The sequence below is a fragment of the Halichoerus grypus genome, chromosome 3 (assembly GCF_964656455.1).
Source record: "Halichoerus grypus chromosome 3, mHalGry1.hap1.1, whole genome shotgun sequence".
NCBI lineage: Eukaryota > Metazoa > Chordata > Mammalia > Carnivora > Phocidae > Halichoerus > Halichoerus grypus.
Genome location: NC_135714.1, coordinates 147,584,059 through 147,604,831, shown reverse-complemented (window position 1 = coordinate 147,604,831; position 20,773 = coordinate 147,584,059). Strand labels below are relative to the sequence as shown.

Below are 20,773 nucleotides of genomic sequence, written 5' to 3'. Positions count from 1 at the left end.
TAAGATGTTTCTCAGAATTATCAACCTAAAGATTGACCTTGACAAGTATTTATCCACCAGAGCTTTTTCCCTCTTGTTGAGATTTTCCTCCAGAGGTGTTAACTAAAGCATACATGTACAGAACAAAAATGCAGGTGAGAGGCAAGTCATGGTCTCTTTAAAAGACTTAGTAATGCAGGATTTATGAAATAATTTGGCTGTAACTGGTCCTAAGGCTTTGATATTCATCATCTCCATCTTTTGCCACTTATTCTGGATTTTCCACACCTTTGGTCATGGATGTCTGATGGGAGGACTCCTGCAAGTTTCTGTACCATATGAGACATCTCAGGAGAGAAAGTGAAGTTACAAGTGGCATATGCTTGAAGTTGGATGCTTAAAAACTATCCCCTGCAGCCATATCTGAAATTAGAGGTAAGGTCAATGGTGTGCGTGAATGAGACCACCAGAGACATTCAATTAATTAGGAATGGCCTTTTGTGGCTGCATTTATAATTTATCAAGGCTTTCCAGGTTGCTTGGTTAATAGAGTAGTACAGTTTCTTATTCAACATTTTATCCTTAGTGTCTTCTAGTTTTGGGAATGTGGTAGACAGTTAAGTCTTGAAAGAACACACAAGTGAAGTCACTGATCTTCATCCCAAATATCTAAAATATTCCTCTCTTATATCCTTCCATTCCTAGCAATTCTACTTAAGAAATACCTACCCAGTCAATCCTCTTCCTTTTATCACCTTGTAGTATACTCCCTGTCATGCTGTTCAGATTTGCCACCAAATCTAAAATACCAGGTTTCAGAAAAAAAAGATCTAGAACTCAAAATCATATACACAGAATTGGATCATGTCACCCTTCTGTAAAATAGTCTGTATGCTCCTTATAATTTTCCGTACTTTGCATGATAAATGAGCTCATTCACAATCTGGGGATAACCTATAACATCTCCTCAAATCATATTCCAACACCCTATGTTCCAACACCACAAAATGAACAAATCATTTTGAACACATCATATATTTTTACACTTGTCTTCCTTGCTGTTCACTGCCTAGGATGTTTTTCTCTCTCTTCTTAGGGTGAAAAACACTATTAAAGAATCTAGGTTGAAAGTTATTTTGTGAAGTGTTCCCTTATTTCTTTAGGAAGAGTCATAGGAACAGACCTATGCCACTGGTAGGTCTCAGAGTATATAAGTCTCTGTGGTACTCACATGCCATTTTTCCACAAGTCTGAGAACTTCCTGAGGCCAGAACACATTTATACTTATATCCTCAATATTATGCTAACTCATAGGAAAAATGCATTTCTTGATAAAAAAGGAAGGAAAGGAGGAAGGAAGTTAGTGAGCTAGGAAGGCAGGAAGGGAGGATGGAAGGAGAGAGAAAATGAAAAACTAAACTCCATAAGCTTCCCCATGGACACTCCATGGTCACAGATGTAATTTATATATGTGGCTACCCCATTCACAGACATTTTTAAATCTTTCAATCTTTTCATAGAAGAAGGTCACACAAAACATTCTTCTGGCCTCACAGGTAGAGAAAGTCACCCTCTGCATTTTCCAAATTCTCCACACAATAGAAACACAAACAGATGCTTAGCACCAGAAATTCTAGCCTCCATCCCACGACAGGGATTAATGGAACAGCAGACAGCTGGGAACTAAGGCTCACTGTGCACATTGAAGGAATGCCCTGGCCAGAATTTTTCCTTTTAATCTTCTGAGCATTGCTCTGAGCACTGCACCACGGTGGACATCTGGCCTAAGAATGACAAGAACACTTTAGATGGTTTAGCCTTAGCCTTTTGTCTGTGCTGCAATCATCACACATATGCACACGCACATGCACACACACACACACACACACACACACATACACGCCTGTGCGTGCACTCTAAACCCCTACACAGGGCAGCTCTCATGCAATTTGTTAGGAAAGGATGCTTAAAGAGAAAGCTGTGTTCTACCATGTGGTGGTCCTGTGGCACCTGAATTCTAACATGCTCTTTCCTACTTTCCTCTCTGCTCTGATCTCTAAATGGCCCCTTATCCTAGATTGAGTGTTGAATTACTCCTTTTGTCATATAGCAGGACTTCAGTTCTATTTATTATACTCAGCTCACTCCGGTTCTATTAGGACTGATCTCAGGCTGAAAACTGGTACCATATATTATTCTGACTGAATTTCCTGGTTGTGTTCTTCACCTATCTATCTTGGCTTGCCTACTCAGACTATACCCGTTTCCTTTTTCTCTCAATTAACCTAAGATTTCAGGTAACAACTTCTAGATCTCACCATGACCACTAACACCATCCTAACTAGCCAGCCTCAGACCCCTGAAAATTTGATTTTCCTCCTACAAAAATGATGACAGAGTCTTATTAATTCAACCTTCTAAATATTCAGCCATTCTGTGATCTACTGTAACTGCCTTTATTAAAGTCCTTTTTAAAAAGAAATTTAGCTTACCTGGTGCCTGGCACTATGTAAGCAATCAATAAATGTTTGACTAAAGAATTGATTAATAACACTAAAGCAGAATAGTTTATCTTCATGACTCTAATCTTACCACCCTCAGATCCATACACCACCTTTTTGCCAGTGTTAGTTCTAAAAGGAAAGGAACATAATAATTTTCTTCCTGATCCTATTTTCAATAATTTCAAATCCAAACTCCTCTGCATGGCATCTAGGGTTACTTCTCATCTGAGCACTGCTTATATTTCTTGCTTTGTCTTTTGAAGCCCCTATATAGTTGCAAGTGCTCCTTCTTCTTCCAGCGATTTTTGTTACCCAGTGAAATTGTATTTCATTCTTTAAGACTAGTGATTTCCTCAAATAGAACTTTTTTAAAAACATATTTTCTATAGAAGCACTCATTGTAATGCATTGTCCCCTAACTAAATATAAGCTCACTGAATCAAGGATTGCTTTTTTGTCTAATAATCAGCATAGCGCCTGGCATATTGCAAGTATTCAAGATACTTAAAATAAATTGTATCCATATTCCTCAACCTTATGTTATGCTTTTCATTTGCCCTCTCAGACAACCCTATCCTAACCTTACGAATATGCCATATTCTCCACCACGTCCCTTGGCCTTTGCTTGCTTCTAGCTTAGCATATCAGACTTCAGGGTTACAACAATGCAGCCTTCAAAGGCTAAGATTTGAGATTTTTCAAGTTTGTACAAACCTTCTCCTTCATTCCTATTATCTAGTTCTTCAGCATTGGCCTGAGTTTGGACACTGGAAGGGAGATTGGTTTCCTTTCACAGAGCTTCAAAAGCATGACTCTGAATCTTCTTTCGGTGGAATATTGTCTTATATGTATATTATATACTAAGTCAAGTGAAAAGAACATATCTCTGGTTATTTATTCATAATTGAAACAGTCTCCAGTTTACAAACAGAATCGTATGTTTTTTAACAATACAAAACGAAAATCCTTGAAAATCCTTACTTTTACTCTTTCATATGAAGATTATCATCTCAAAAGCTTGTCAGGCTAGACCACAAAGGGATAATATAGTTTTTCCAATAAATAAAACAGAGTAAACTAGCCATTAGCCTTTTCATAGATAATTCAAGAAGGAAAGGAAGGCATATTTCTCATGGAACCTTCAACTGTGCCAGACACCACATTTATATATCACAGGCATGATCATTCAGTTAAGGGGAAAAGCCATTTTTTGAGTTACCTAGTAGGTGTGAGGTCTCATGGTAGGTGCAGAAACAAACATAATAAAAATAAAAATAAGAGAGACTGCACATCAGCCCTCAAGAAGAATACAGTCTTCACAATACTCCTTTGAGGCGGGTAATATTATGTCCTCACAGAAAATAAATGACATCCCTGAGGCCACATTTAATCAATGGAAAGGCCATGATGGGAACCCACATCTGTTGGTGTCAACAAACTTGTGTTTTGCAAGTCATCTTCGTGTACCCTAGAGAAACGTGCAAACAGATGAATCTGCTCTGGTTTATCTAATAGGAACCTTCTGAGAGGAAACAAGACAACTTCTAACTTAATTCTTCGGTAACAGGAAGTAATGAAAGTTTTGTTCAAATATGCAGTGTGGGCTTGTGAAAAATAGCTAAGATTAATTAGCAGTGAAGATTCTGAAGAAAATATGTGATTTATTTTGACTTAAAAGTACAGCCATTTTCTTTGTTATGAGAATGATGTTGGGGATAGTCAGTTTTACTTTGAAAGAAGGAAATCACAAGACATACAAAAGTAGACTCTTTCAGTACTTCTGGAGAAGAACAGAGGGTAAAAGATGGTCTCCTCAAGGGAAGTGATAAAAGAAAGGATATGCAAAACCTCCAATCTTTCTGAGTATCACAAAATGAAGAGCTTCTGCAGGAAAACTGAAAAGCTGAACCTCAAGGGAACCCCCTTTCTTATAACCAAAATGTGACCTTTATAGGAACATTAAGTTTCCAAGAATTTAGGGAAAAAATACAGCATAAACTTCATTTGGAAAAGTTCTCTCTTCTACAATCTTTTATCTGTCTCCTATAATACAAAGGCAGTACATTCTCTGGATGCTTCTCCTATTATTTACTTCTTAATGCTAAATAATAAATGCTACTTGGTTTTCTAATATTATACAGTATCTAATATCTTCCAAATATAAAAGAAGGAAATTCTGTTCTTTCATATCATTGTCCCCTTTTCCCCAAAACACATGACCCCTCTGTTCTCCTCCTCATGTTAGTTTAAAATATATGGTTAAATCAAATTTCATTATTTGCATTATTTTACTAGTAAATGTTATTCAATTAACAACTTACATTGTACAATATGATTACATTTTCCTTCTTGCCCATCATCTTTTTTTCTGAAGTTACTAACTGCTTCATCCTTTAATTTAGCTTTTTTTGTTTTATTTTGTTTTGTTTTATTTAAATACCAATCAATAATTATAGGACTCACCTAATATGGTCAGGCACAAAAGGCAATTGATCCATTGCTTTTTTTTTTCCCCTAGGGCAATCTTGAGGAGTCTCTTATCTTCTTACCCCAGTTGTATGAGTTGCCCTTTTCTCATCTTGGACATTCTCTTCACTGTTAACGGTGGAGATTTCTTTATTTCTCTCTTTATCATGTATCCTTTTCCTAGATCTTATGTCTGTCTTATTTCTTCCTTCTTCCACTCTTCTCTCACCACGCCTCCCCCTCTTCCTTCCCTTCTATTACTATCTCTCATTTTTGGATCACATTCTATGGTAGCCTCCCTATATATGAAGGGTAATTTTTGAGGTATTCCACTTTTGAAAAACTATGTTCCTACCCAAAACCTAACTGAAATTTTAGCGTGGTATGTAACAGTGTGTTGACAATAATTTTCCTAGAAATTTAATGGAATTCCCCTCTTTTATTCTATATTTTAATATTTTTGTTGTAGACTTAATGCCATTTTGATTTCTGAATACTTTCTTCATGAACCTGAATTCTCAAAACAGACTTTATCTTTCTCTCACTTATTTTGGGTTCTTTTAATCAGTGATTCTGCTGAAGTACAAATTTAATCATGTCACCCTTCAATTGTCAGGAGTCACCTGTTCTTAGAAGAAAGTGTAGCCTCCTTGGCATTTTTGACACCATTATTTATATTCTGCCTCACCAGCCTCATCTCCTCTTACTCAAATCTTACACTTCATGCCCTGAAATAATATGTATCTTATTTCAGCTAGCTGAATATATGTTTTCTTTCACATTTTGGCTTTTGTATATGTAATAGTTCATCCTGGTATACTTTCTGACCCACTCTTACCTTTAACTTCTATTCATCCTTCAGGTTCTTATCAACACTTGGTACCTCAACCTTGTGAAACCTTACCACATACATTTCTAAACCAGAAACTAACACACTGCACTGTATTTGTCTGTTTATGTCTCCATTTCTTCCCATAAGTTGATAATTTCTTTAGATAAAGACTGTGACTCATTTATCATTTTCTTCCAAGTTCCAAGAAATGCCTGGAAATGGAAAATATTTTCTTTTCTTCCTTTTTTTTGAAAATATTTTCTTTTCTTTTAATTAAATAGATTGATACAAATCATACTTTTTTCCCAAGCCCCATCTGGCATGCTATCATTTCCTTAAATTTTTATCATTTTCTTATTAAACTCACACTCACAACTTACAACTCTTTGAACTGCACATACATGAATCACAATTTGCCTTGTACTAAACTTACTTTTGAGTACACATAATTAACTGGTTATCAAACATGATTTTTTTGTGTGTTTGGCATATAATCTTGCACCTACTAGTCACACAATGAGTTGATCTTTAAGAAGTAACAGGAAGGGATAAATAAGATATTTCCCCTTTTTTCGCCACCAAATTTAACCATTCATTTGGAGTATATGGTGGAGATCAATGTCAAAAGGTTTAGAGTGACTAGCAGTGGCAATGTGCAGTTGTCTACACATATATAGGACATTAATAAGTCAGGTGCGTGAAACTCAAAGAAAGCCAATATTATCAAATATGTCTGTCAAATATATTTCATTTAAAATTTTCTTTCTCCAAATAATTTCTTATCAAACTATAAAGATTATCAAAGAAGTTTATTATCCATCGTGGAAAAACAGATGCCATAAAAAGCAAGAACAGAGGAATAGAATATTTTTGCTAAATAAGACATCTAGCAAAGAACATTCCATCTGTGATCTAATCGTCAGAAGATTATGAGATATAAGACTTCTAGAGCACTCTGCCAAAGTATTTCTTAATCACTGGGAACAAGAAAAAAAGAATAAATTCTCCCAGTTTTAAAAAGCACTAGTTATTTCTTAACTATTAATTAAGGAAAGAAAGAAAAATAGATGAATTAAAATTTGATTCAGATTTTATGTTCTAAGATTGAAATTATCTAGTTGAAAAATGTTAGGATTCTCTTTAAAACTTTTTAAAACTTACAATGTTTAGAGAAAAAAAAAACGCTCTTTTGCAACATGCAGATAATATATCTCTGTGAATTCTCTGAGGCATGTCACACCTAAAACGATCGGTGGAAACTTATAAAACTTCAAAATAAGTTAATTATCCTTGAAAGTAGACTAGAATGTGAGCTGAAAATAATAAGCTTCTGGGAAAAATATATTTGCTTTTACTGATAGAGGGTTGAAAACATGAGAAGACCCTTAAGAGGCTTCATATCGTGCTAATGGAGGCAATGAAGTGCAGAGGTTACAACTGTAGACACTAGATCCCCACTAAGAGGGTTCTTAGCTGAGATTCATAGACATCAGGGTTAGTCATTAACCTCCCTGTTTCACTTTCTCTATATCCTATAAAATAAGGATATAGCACTACCTCATAGGACTTCCAGCAGGGTTAGATGGGTAGGAGGCACAGTTCAGATGGCAGCAATGACCCTTTTAGTACATGGCCATGCTTGCAAATAGAGGCCATCAGGTGGACTGTGGACCTCAGCAGGGTGGTTTATGCCCAATGTTTAGGCTGTTCGTTCAGACAAAGATAATCATTTCAGAGGGAATCATGATCAAGATGCATCCCATTGTATTCTTATGCTTGCTTTTTGTTTTAAAAACAAAATAATAAACTTTTATACAACCCATGTAGAGGTCTCTGACAAATGCATAATGAGTTTATCAGTGTACCTTTTCAGGTTAAGAACTACTAAGACAAGGCTGTCTCCTCATCCCAGAACCAACATAACAACAGCAAAGACATTTACATTTTCATAATACCAGTAAGTCTGTCACAGGGAAAAGTGTTTCTTGCATGCTCTGTTGGTAGGTTAAAGAAAAAAAAAAAAACTAACCTTTCTCCCTGAAAACAAACATATTATAGTGCTCAGGTTTCCAGATGAGTATATAAAAAACATGTTTAATCCATAAAGAAATGGAAATACCATGTATCAGCAATAATATTATTTGTTTTATTTTATAGTTTATTTTTAAGTCCCTTATATTTTATATATAACATTAACTGACCAGTAAGCCATTATTTAATATTTTATATGAAAATTTGTCTGCCAAAATTCTAATAAAATAAAAATGAATTATTATTATTTCAATTTAAAGGTTAAAATCCATATAACTATAATTTCATTCTATTTGCTTATTTATCTTTTTCTCATAAAAGTTATTTTAAGAGACTTAGAGATACACAGAATATAGCAAGACAACTAACTAGGAGACAGAAATTTTTATTTAAAATTTTGACTTTGTACATATAGTTCCCTCATCCTGATATACTCTTTGCCCTACTCTTACCTTTAACTTCTATTCAACCCTTTAGGTTCTAGGTGAGGTTTAGTAACTTGCCTTATACCAAGCACCACATACATGTCTAAACTAGAAACTAGCTCTCTTGATGGAAGCTCTACCACCTCTTCAGTTTAAAAAAAAAAAAAAAAAACACTAAAAGACAAAACTCTCAACATAATGGAAAACTAAAATTCTAATAAAAATATCCTTTCAGAATTTGGAAGGAGCTTCCAGTAATTATAATTAACAACACAGTGGGGCCAAGTTGAAAATTGAGAAATGTATCAATATCATCCTTACGGTGTGCCCGTTTTTTTTTTGTTTTGTTTTGTTTTAAGATTTTATTTCTTTATTTGCCAGAGAGAGAGAGAGAGAGCACAAGCAGGGGGAGTGGCAGGCAGAGGGAGAAGAAGCAGACTCCCCGCTGAGCAAGGAGCCCCGTGCGGTACTCGATCTCAGGACCCCGGGATCATGACCTGAGCTGAAGGCAGATGCTTAAGGACTGAGCCACCCAGGCGTCCCAGTGTGCCCCATTTTTAAGTCATATGCTTGGTTTACACCAAATAGAAAAGTAACAGCCAGTTCTCTCTCAGGATGACGCCACTGTTTAAGGTAGATAGATGCACCGCTGCTTCAACCCTCATTTTCATCAGGATAACACATTATAAAGGCATACTTCTAATGAACACAATTCTTTCTGGCAGAAACAAGAAGAAACCTATTGGCAAAGCATGCTAGGAGTTTTAATTCTGAAGACACTCCCTTAGTTAAAAGTGATGGAGAACCAAGCAGTTGGAGAAGAAGTCTGATTCCTTCCTCTCCTGGAATAAAGGCAACACTATATTGCATAAGACAAAAGCCTCCTGGACTTCGGGGTTTGCTGCAGTATTTTAGCCACCATTGTAGCTATAAATCTCAGAAAAAGATTCAATTGTCATCCAAATGTCATTCAAAAAAGATACTGGAACTAATAAGTGATCATACCATAGGTGCCAAAATTAAGGCCAATATATTACTCAACCTGATTCCTATATACTGGCAGCAAACAACCTTAAATTTAAAAAATGCAATTTATAGGGATGCCTGGGTGGCTCAGTCAGTTAAGTGTCTGCCTTCAGCTCAGGTCATGATCCCAGGATCCTAGGATCGAGTTCCACATTGGGCTCCTTGCTTAGCCGGGAGCCTGCTTCTCCCTCTGCCTACTTCTCCCTCCGCTTGCTGCTCCCCCTGCTTGTGCTCTCTCTTTCTCTGACAAATAAATAAATAAAATCTTTTTAAAAATTTGAAAAACAATTTTAAAAAATAAATAAAACGAAAATGCAATTTATAGCAACCTCAAAACTATGATATGCTTCGTGATATATTAACACAATATTTTCAAGACCTGCACAATGAAAAGAGCAAATCATTGTGAAGAAGAATTAAAAACCTAAAAATAGAAAAAATTGATAGCTATCTTTCATGTATTGAAAGACAGTATTTTAAAGATTTTTACTCTTTAAATTTCTCTATAGATTCCATGCAATCCCAATCATACGTCTATCTGAATATTCTGTGGAGACTGACAAGCTGATTCTACAATTTACATGGGAATCCAAAGGACTGAGACTAGCTAGTAAAATGTTTAAAATAAAGAGCAAATATGAAGTACTTAAACTAAGACTTACTTTAAAAAGTTATGATAATTAAAACAGTGTGGTATGGATATGGAAAGACATTTACACCAAAGGAGTAGAACAGGGTCCAGAAACATATCCACACAGATATGTGGTCAACGGATTTTCAACAAACTCGAGGTAATTTAATAGAGAAAAAATATTCTTTTCAATAAATGGTTTTGGAATATCTGGGTGTTTGGTTTAGGATGGCCTGCAGTTTTTTTCACAGTTCGAATGGGATTATGCATATTGGCAGCAATGCCCCAGAAGTGGAGTTGTGCCTTCTCAGTGCATCCTATCAGGGAGTACACAATGTCGACACATCTTACCACCTTAATCAATCCATGTCAGTAATGTCTGAATTTCTTCACTGGGAAGTTGTATAGGTTTGCCTTTAATAAGTACCTTTTGGGGACATACTTCAAGGCTTTGCAAATATTTCATTTCTCATCACACTTCTCCCAATTAATTTTAAAATCCATGAATCAATTTGGCCTATAGCATATATTACTAAAGTGTTCTTCTTAGTGATTTTCTTATTAACCTCATTATTTCTACATTTAGTAATTAGAATTTTACTTTAGGGAAGAGAGACTCTTTCTTCCCCATTTTTTATTTATGTCAGCATAACTAAATGATATTTATCTTATTTTGTAAGTGATAATCTAATATTATAATTATTAATTTTTTGCTCATATTATTCCAGCTTTGACAATTAGAAACTCTTTCAAATTGGCTCCCAGGTCCTCTCAACATGTCCCCATCATTTCTGAGCACTTTCTTACTTGCTAAATCCATAAGATGTTCCAGGTTCCTCTTGGACTTTCCCTGTCCCAGGATTGAAATTAAGCATTTCTTCAAGGCACTTAACTGGGTAACGGTATTTACAAATACAACCTGGGTCCTAGATTGATTTATTTATTTATTGCTTTCTGACGTATCACCGCATTTAGTCTCAACAGGTAAAGCTAGGAAATATATCTACATATGCTAACACACATTTATACATCTATCTTATCTCTGTAACTACCTAATACATATATTAAAAACAAACAAACTTGCATTCATACCAGTACCTCCAATACCAATCTACCTCCACAGGGTTTATTCTAAGTTTCCATCTTTCCACTTGTTCCCTGGCAATGAGAAAACTGGCTCTCATTATCCACATTTTCTTAATAATTTAATTCTAGCGTATGCATAAATTGGTTTCAGATACACTCACATCTCTGTGAGAATCAAATTTACTAACTACAGTACATACTGTTTTTTAGTTCATTTTTCTTTGACTTTACAATATACAGTAAAAATATTTTCTAACATCACTTGTTACTTCCCTCCTCCCCCAACCTTATAGTTACATTATTCATTTATAAGACAGATTTATGTGTTTCTGAGTTCATTCCATTTGGGCTTCCTCCATAAACTGGTTGATTTTCATTATTTACTTCGCGATATATAACACAATGCCATGATTATAATAACCAGAGGCATAAAAAAGAAACCCCATGAAGTGTTTCCCCCTTCTCATGCCTGTTATCTCATTCTTACCTCTCCACTATTTCCATCCCATTCACACCAACTCTCTGTAGGTAATGAATCTTTTAAATTTCTGGTATTTTTGTTTCTTGTATTCTTCTGCACAGTATCTCTCAGTACTGATTTGTAGTTTTCGGTATACAGACCTTGTGCTTCTTTTTTTTTAAGATTTTATTTATTTATTTGACAGAGAGGGAGAGAGAGAGAGAGCACAAGCAGGGGGAGCAGCAGGCAGAAGGAAAGGAAGAAGCAGGCTCCCCGCTGAGCAAGGAGCCCAGATGTGGGGCTTAATCCCAGAACCCTGGGATTATGACCTAAACCAAAAGCAGATGCTTAATAGACTGAGCCACCCAGGTGTCCCCACATCTTGTGTTCCCATTGTATCAAAATTTATTTCTAAGTATTTTATACTATACTTAAATAGAACATTTAAGAACTTGTCCTTGGATTTTTTGTTTATAATAGAGAAATACAATTGATATTTTTGCATATCAACCTGTATCTTTTATGAATATATACGACCTTGCTAAAGTCGCCCAAAATTCTAGTAGCTATTTTATAGATGCCTTAGGAGTGACTACTTTCATAATTGTATCACCTGCAAGTACAGTTTGTTTTTTTTTCTCCTTTCCAATCTGTCTTTTCCTTTTTTACCTTACTGCACTAAGATTTCTAGTAAATCACTGTCCAGGTGTATACCCTTGTTTTATAAAATCTCTGGATTGTGTTTTGTTCTTTTAAATATTACTGGTTTTAGTAAACAATTATCTTGCCTGGATTTCAAATGTGAAATTTTGTTCCCCATAATGTACAGCTACAGATATGCCAACTCTGTTTTTTGTTTATTTGCTTAAGTCTGACACTCCTAGGTATCTCCCCTGTGTCTATATAGTTTAGCAGACAGTATTTTGGGCAGTGATTATGTAAAACACTTATGCGAATAAGGCTTCCACCATCTGCCCTCTGAGTTGATTGTAGGTTGAGGGTCACATTCAATGGTTCAACAAGTCTGCAAATTTCCTCAGGCTTCCAATTTTCTCTATGTTATCTGGTGTCTCCAGCACATATCTAGTTATTAGTCAGCCAGAAATGTATAGAGAATTTATTAACTTATTTTCTACGGCCCTCTCACTTCCAAAATAATGTTTTAGCTGCTCTATCAGACACAGTGAAGTGAATCTATCCCCTCCACCCAGAAAGAGGACAGGTTTCTGTAACCTGAGTGGGAATAAGGGTGAGGTAGCAAGATGGGAAAGCATCAAGACAAGAAAGCCACAAACTTCCCACTAGCAGTGTTCATGTGTAAGTGCGTCTCAACTTCTTGTCGTGTTTGGTTGATTTCTAGTGCACTGATTTTTTAAAATAATTTTGTCCAGTTTTATACTTGTTTTGAGGGATTTGCTCCACTTCCCCACACTTCCACTATTTTAAATCAAAGAATTTTTGTTCATTAATAGATACCATTAAAAGAATAAAGAGAAGATATGTGTGCCATATCCAACCAAGGACTCACTCAAATGTAGTTCAATATGGCGGGACCACAAGAAAGAGAATAGTTGTTTACAGCCCTACTCCAGGTCTCTTTGAAGGATAATGGAGAAGAGAATTCCTTTCTGTGTGCAGAAATTTGACAAATCTACTGGTATTAAGGTTAAGTATGCCTTTAAGACAAAATGGTTAGAAGTACAAATTCATACTGATTCACTTTCTAGACAGTAACTTTATTAGTTAGGGTTCTTTAGAAAAATAGAACCAGTAGGATGGACGTGTGTAAGTGTGTGTGTACATACACATATATATATGGAGAGAGAGAGAAAGAGATTTATTTTAAGGAATTGGCTCACTTGATTATGGAGGTTGACAATGCAGGGAGAGTGGACAGGGTGCAGACCCAGGAAGAGTCAATATTGCAGAATTCCTTCTCTTTTGGGGGAAGGTCAGTCTTTGTTCTATTAAGGCCTTCAACTCATTGGATGAGGCCCACCCACATTACAAAGGGAATCTACTTTCCTCAAAATCCTATTTAACCTGTTTAAATGTTAATCATCCCCCAAAAAATCCCTTACAGAAACATCTAAAAGAATGCTTTTCCAAATATCTGGGCACTATGGCCTAGCCAAACTGATACACAAAAGTAACCATCACAGTAAGAGACATGTAAGTGACATAACTGAAAATTTTGGTAACAAGTAGATCTGAGGAAGAGATATTTTCATAGATTTTTTAAAATGAGAACCAAGGTGTTTACATCCATATGAATACCCTCAAACTGGCAACGTGAAGAGGTAGCTCTTGATAATCTTGTAGACAACATGAGCCCCTAAGATGGCAGCGTAGGCAAACAGCAGTGAACAGTGACAAGTTTATTAAACTGAAGTTCTTCATAACAGAAGGAGAAGCAGTTTATCCTCAGTGGAATAAACATTTTCTGTCGTTTTAGGGGGTTTCCAGATTGCTGTTGAGAACAACCTGCTTTAATGCTTCTGACTGGTATCATTGGTGGTTGGCCCATCAGCACTTGGAAAAGTTGTATAACCTCTCCTTTCCTATATTAAAGTTCTTATACCTGTAATAAATACCTCCACCTGTGTTTTTTTTTTTTCTCCTATGTGTCTTTTTCCTGTACTTTTCTAAACTTACTGCACTGGAGGCATCTCTGCCAAATAAGGAGAATATGAAAGGAGAGTGACATATCTGGTCCTCTCTGTAAGCCCATCAGTATCTAAAGATTTTTGGTCAAGATCTTGAATGCTTTCCAAATAGTACTCTCTAATAATTTTCTTGAAAATCTTAGGTTTTTCTCTTGGTTACAGAGGATTTAGAAAAAAATAATAATTTTATAAAAGCTTCAGTGGGGCTATCTTTAAGTCTGGACTTCTTTTGCAATCTTTGTCTTTTTCATCAGGCACAAATATTTGTTTCTGCCATACAGCTAGATAGTGGTCCTCAACTAGGGGTAATTTTGTCTTCCAGAGGAATGTTTAGCCATGTCTGGAGATAGTTTTGATTGTAAAAATTAAGGGTAAGAGGGTTTTGCTAGTGGCTTAGAGTGGGTGGAGGATGGAGATGCTGCTAAATGGCATACTGTACAAAGGACAGCCCCCACAACAAAGAATTATCCTTCCAAATGTCAATCGCACTCAGGTTGAGAAATCATGACCTAGATTCTTACAAGGGTGATATAATTCTTCTTAATTTAGGGATAATTAAACGAAGGTTCTGTGAAGTTAACTCATGATCTACAGTTACACAACTACTAAGTAAAATCATCAGACTTTTGTTCTTTTCACTACATGGATTACTTCTAAACCTACTATTAAAGACAGTTGTTTTTACCAGCTGCTAAGTGAGAAAACTTTAGAAATGCCAGACTTCACACTGTATTTAAAGTGCAAAGGATAAGAAACAACTGGTGCAGCAACCTTTGAAACGTACATGTAGTCTTGCCCATAGAAAACACTTTCTTGCCAGTGATATAGATTAATTTTCGTTTTCAGACCTATTTTTCTGAACAAAATTATCTGGTATTCAGTGCAGAAATGTTCTGCATAAGTAAATAAATGCATTTTACAACACAACTTTATCTTTGGAAACTAAATGTTATATCACACCTATGTATCTTACATATTAATGATAGTCACTTTGTGATAATCAGTCTAAATAGTAACATCTATACATGTTTTCTAGCTACTCCACCTATCTTCCTGTAATGGGTTGAACTGTGTCTCCCCAAATTTCATATGTTGAAGTCTTTGACCCCTGGTAACTCAGAATGTTACTGCATTTGGAGATAGGCCATTAAAGAAATAATTAAAATATAAGGAGGTCATGAGGGTGGGCCCTAATCCAATATGCCTGGTGTCATTGTAAGAGGAGATTAGGACACAGAGACATAGAGGAAAGACAATGTGAGGACACAGAGAGAAAATGGTCATCTATAAAAGGAGAGAAGAAGAAACCAATCTTGCTGACGCCTTGATCTAGGACTTCTAGTCTTCAGAACTGTGAGAAATAAATTCCTGTTGCTTAAATCACCTATTCTGAAATGTTTATTACGACAAACTTAATCCACTCCCCAACAACATATTACAGATCCATGCATACAATGCAGATGCAATACATGAGTATTGACATATTCCTAAATACTCCTACATACTTTTCATCACTGTCATAATCATTGCCTCCCCTTCACAAAACCCCAACATGTTGCCCATTGCCAACTAACATCTGTAAGAAATGAGTGGAAAGTGGCAAAGTCAGTAACCATCATTTGGCTTGATAGAGCAGATTTTTCAGACATGTTTCTGCACTAGGTGATCCATAGGTCAAAGACAGATGTTTAGATGGAGGTGGAGAGAATAATTTTTCCTAAGAATTAGCAATAATCAGTATAAAAACTCAAAGAAAAATGACTCTGTGGCTCAAGACAGGCTCTGGAATTAAAACACCATCCCTTAAGTGGCAAATGATTGTTAATATTTGTTCTACCAAAAATATCTTTTCTTTATTAGTATCTTTGTCTTTTAAGACTTATTAAAAGAGTAGAATGGACTTTTGACCTAATACAGACAAAGGTTATCTTCTGGGCTATCAGAAAGAAAAGGTATCTTCTTGGTTTACAAAAGTGGTGTTTTTTTTTTTTTAATGTTAATTCCAATATGATTTTTTTTTCTAAAATTGGATATATAAGACAGCATCTTATGCCTAATGCATTTACTATATCTAGTATTTTTCTCAAACAAATTAAAAAGTTTAGACAAAGTAACTTCTAGTCACATGGAGTGTTTAATGTTGTTTTGTTTGCTTTTTTTTTTTTTTTTTAGAGAGAGAGAAAGCACCCAAGCGGCGGGGAGGGGTGGGGGCGCAGAGGGAGAGGGAGAGAGAGAGAATCTTAAGCAGGCTCCATGCTCATTGTGAAGCCCAATGCAGGGCTTGATCTCACAACCCTGAGATCATAACCTGAGCCAAAACCAAGAATGGCTCACTTGGAGGGCCTGGGTGGCTCAGTCAGATAAGCGTCTGACTTGGCTCAGGTCATGATCTCAGGGTCCTCAGATCAAGCTCCATAACAGGCCCCCTGCTCAGTGGGGAGTCTGTTTCTCCCTCTCCCTATGCCCCTCCCCCTGATCAAGCACTCTCTCTCAAATAAATAAATAAAATCTTTTTTTTTTAATAAATAAAATCTTAAAAAGAAAAAAAAAAGTCGCACACTCAACCAACTGCGCTATCCAGGCATCCCTAATAATGTTATTTTGACTCAGAATATACCAACTGATAACTTTAGAATGGCTATTAAATATTAGTCAAATGAATTTTCTTGATATATTTTAGGTTAGAGTATGTACTTTCTATACAAATAAAATAGCTTCCTGAGTTTAAGTAATACACCAGCTCATGATTGTAAAATGAGGCAAACTGTTACTAAACCAAAATTAGAAAGCTGTCAAATGTACTTTAGAATAATATGACAAACCACTACTGAATCTGGGATGCACTAAAACCTGAAAAAAATTAATACTAGACAAAATTCATAGTATATCTAAAAACTTTTTAATTTTATTCAGAAGCTTATTTATGTCCAAAAGTCTTTATGCAACCCCCCCCAAAATTGCCTAAGTTTTCCACAAATTATTGTTATTTTAACAAGTTTATTTTAAACTGTCATTCAATATATATTCAGCATCTGCCAACAATTTCTCCTCCAACAAGGTAATTCCAGGGGACTTAGATGATACTAACATTCAACACTTTCCTGCATTCTTTTCAGTTATTTCCTTCTCTTAAGATACAATATTCAGGCCTCTCCACTGCAAACACTTGACCTGGTCCAAGTTAGATTTAAAACTTATCCCTTCCACATAAGAACCATACCCACCTCAATTTTCACAATTTCAGTCACTGTTTGCCAGTTATATTTTCTATTTCTGTAACTTCTCTATCACCTCTCAAATTTTTTCTCATTTTTTTTCAACTGATGCCACAAGACATGTAAGGCCAAGTTTTCTCCCATAGGTCAAACACAACCTAACACTAAACTTGATACATCTTTAATATCGAAATAATTTTGAACTCAAATCATTCATGGCACTAAGAGAATAAAGGCGGCATAAATTCTTCATTATAAATATTAACTGAAAACTATAAAAATATAACCATGCCAACTGCCAGAATTATAACATTTATAGTATAAATATTTCAGAATTTCACTAATAATCTGACTACATGATACTTGGTACCTAAAAATCATTTAAAGCTTATTAAAAATAAATGAATAAGGCTACTGGTTTCAGCTTATACAGTACTAAGTAGGAATGAGCACTGTTTCCACCTTTACAAGAAGGAAAAAGCTAGAGATACACAAATTAATAATTTTCATTTAACCAATCAGGGAACTGAGGTCACAGGGAAAATAATAAGGAATCCAAACTGTACAGACATGGTCAGTGATTTCCAATTATTAAGTCTGTTTGCATAAGAAGAATTAACCTGAGAATGAGCCTTCTTCAGAGCCACTCTAGAGAAGAAACCTAAGCTAGAGGCATTCCTTGCCCAAAACTCCATGACTGGCAAGTACAATAATGTGCCCTCCTACAAGTATATCAACAGCCACATGAACACCCTCCACCAAGGGCCACAGGCCAACCTGCCAATACTGCCTGGCCTTACTCCATGCCATCTATCACCAAGAACTGTCACTAAGATTGTCACCAAGAACATCTGCAGGACCTGCATGATCCAGAAAGGCTGGAACTGCCTCAGCATGGAGCTAGTCCTTCCTGAGGGACTGCCAGCTATCCAAGCACATCACTTTCCCATTTCAGGAGGTACAGATCTACCATATTAACCCCTACGTGGTCAAGGAGTTGGTCCAGAGTCTCATGGTGCCAACGTTTGCCACTAGGATCTTTGGCCCCATTTGGAAGCAAGAAAACATTGCTCTTACCTTCAAGGAACTTTTGGGCGCTGAGGGCCACAGGGGGCTACTTCGATGCATTTGTTATCATCCTAGATGTGATGCAGAACCACCTCCTACAGATGCTGTGTCTGGTGGCCACGTCAAAGCCTGCCTCCATCAACTCAGAGGACATCCGCAATAAGAAAGGCAAGGTGTCAAAATGTATCTCAGAAGTACTGGAGAACAATGTGCTCCTGGACCAGTGTGTGGGGAACCCCAAGGCAGAAGGTGAGGCCACCAAAGGGTTCCGGGACGACCCCACAGTGTCCCGTGGGTCCACCATTGCCACCTTCACAGCGTAGAGAACAAAGAGGTAGGATGGGTGCCCTTCTTCCCACTCTGTGGCAGAGCCCCGAAAGATCGCAAGGCTGAGGTGCGGCTGTAGTTCCGCAAGGTAGCCGCAACAGCTTCTAGCAGCAATGCAAGCCCAAGGAGCGGGTGATGTGCGTGCAGCCCAATGAGGCCACGCACACAAAACGACGGCCAAAAAGCCCAGCATGTCCTCCAATCCCGAGGAGTAGGCACTGGACCTGGCTTATGGTAGTCGATACAGGCATGGGAACCTCCCAGATGCATGTGAGCCCACATCCTGGGCCACTTCTGTGGGACGTAGATGCACGTTACGTTCAGTGACTTGCTCTGGGAAGCGTGCCGGGTCTTCACGCCACTGCTGCACAGGATCGTGCAAGAAGCCCCAGCCCATTACTTACTTTACGGCAGTCGCGGCCCTGCAAAGGCAGGCGGATGAGCCGAGGAGAACAGTGGGCTTCCGGTAATCAGACACCTCCAAGTAAGTTAACTTTCACTGGTTCCCCTGCCCCCTTCCTTGGCCTTGTCTGTGTCCTTCCCACCTTCTCACCTCCCCACTCCACTTTGAGAGGACTTCAGGACCATAGTCCTCAGCCGCCCATTCCTGGCCCGTTGCAAACCCTGCCCGCCCCTTGCAGCTGCTGCCTGAGTCCAGTTACATTCCTCAACCACTGAACACTAATACTTGCACCATGACTGTACCCTGTTAGCTCAGCCCCTGCCTGAGCCAGTTTTTGTCCACGGAACTGAGCCCCAATGGAAGGAAAGAGAAGAGTAGCCCTTCCATCCGTCCCAGGCTTCTCGGTCTAGAACAGGATGATAAAGGCGACGGGGGGGTAGTGGGTGGGCCTCAGTGGGGCAGTGGCCAGCTCACATCCCTGTTGGCTGTGAGTAAGCTCCGCAGAAGTCACGGGAAGAAGTGAGAGCATGCACATGGAGGTGCTTATCAAAGGCTGTGAGAGGGCGCCAGCAACCACTGCAGCCACGGTGACATTCCACATTCCTGGTCACTAGCTGGAAGAGATCTTCCCGCCACCCAGCAATCCCTATATCTTGGGCCGCCTGGATATCTCTCTGCACCACCAGCTGCCTCCCACCACTCCAGCTCTCCACTCTGTGGCCACCCCCACCCTACTCCATACATTGGTGGCCCCCTTGCCACTGGAAAAGCAGAAGCAGTAGCTGGGATGCCCTACCTTAATCCATTGCCATTAAATCCACAAACAGAAAAAAAAAGCAAAACCAGTTTTTTTTCTTAAAAGAAACATAGTTTCAAACAAGACTTACCTGAGGGCAAGATGTAACTTTTTAGATGGGAATCTGTGTAGGTTTGCAACCAGAGCTTCCCAAGTGTAATCAGAAACTGGCCTTTGTATTCAGAGGGCAGGGAGAGACCTAGGAAACAGGCAGGCCATTCCTGGTTGGTAGATGGCAGTTTTAATAAGCAAAGGGAAGTTACATAGGAGTCTTGCCTTGAGTGGAGTAAATGGATCCTTGCACCCGCTCTACCACATCTTAAAAGTTTATACAGAGACCTTAACTAGATCCAGTCATGTATATCATGCAGGTGTTCTCCACACCACATCACTGTCTCAAGGCTGTGTCCTCTGGAGCAGCCTCTGGGAGTGGGAAAGCAAGCAGAACTCACATTCCAAGGACAGGGGAGGAAGTGAGGAGCCTTGCAGTTACTGTATCCAGCTCATGGGTCAACGGTGGGGGGAGGGGGGGTCACATTTTTTTCAATGACCTTCCCCAACAATCTGCAGGAAAAAAACAGGACCTGAGCATTTGTTTACCTGGGACATATGACACCAGATACCATTTTCAACCATAAGAAGTTTTGGATAGAAATTTTTAACAAATTGCTAAAGATTAATGTGTAGTAGCATAAGGGTGCAAAACCCCTAAGGGCATGCAGATACAGGGGAATAAACACCCTCTTGCTTTTTCTCCAGGACCCCCCCCACTAACTCATGGGGAAGATGGAGAGAATCCTGAGAAAACTCCCTGTGGTGCTGGGCTTGGAGAGCAGGACAGAAGGCCCTGCAGAAATT

The 20,773-nt window shown here is 37.8% G+C and overlaps 1 pseudogene; it reads left to right on the top strand.

Moving 5' to 3' along the window:
• The first annotated feature begins 12,702 nt into the window (after positions 1-12,702).
• On the top strand, positions 12,703-19,186 carry LOC118538860 (glucose-6-phosphate 1-dehydrogenase pseudogene; annotated as a pseudogene).
• The last annotated feature ends 1,587 nt before the right edge of the window (positions 19,187-20,773 follow it).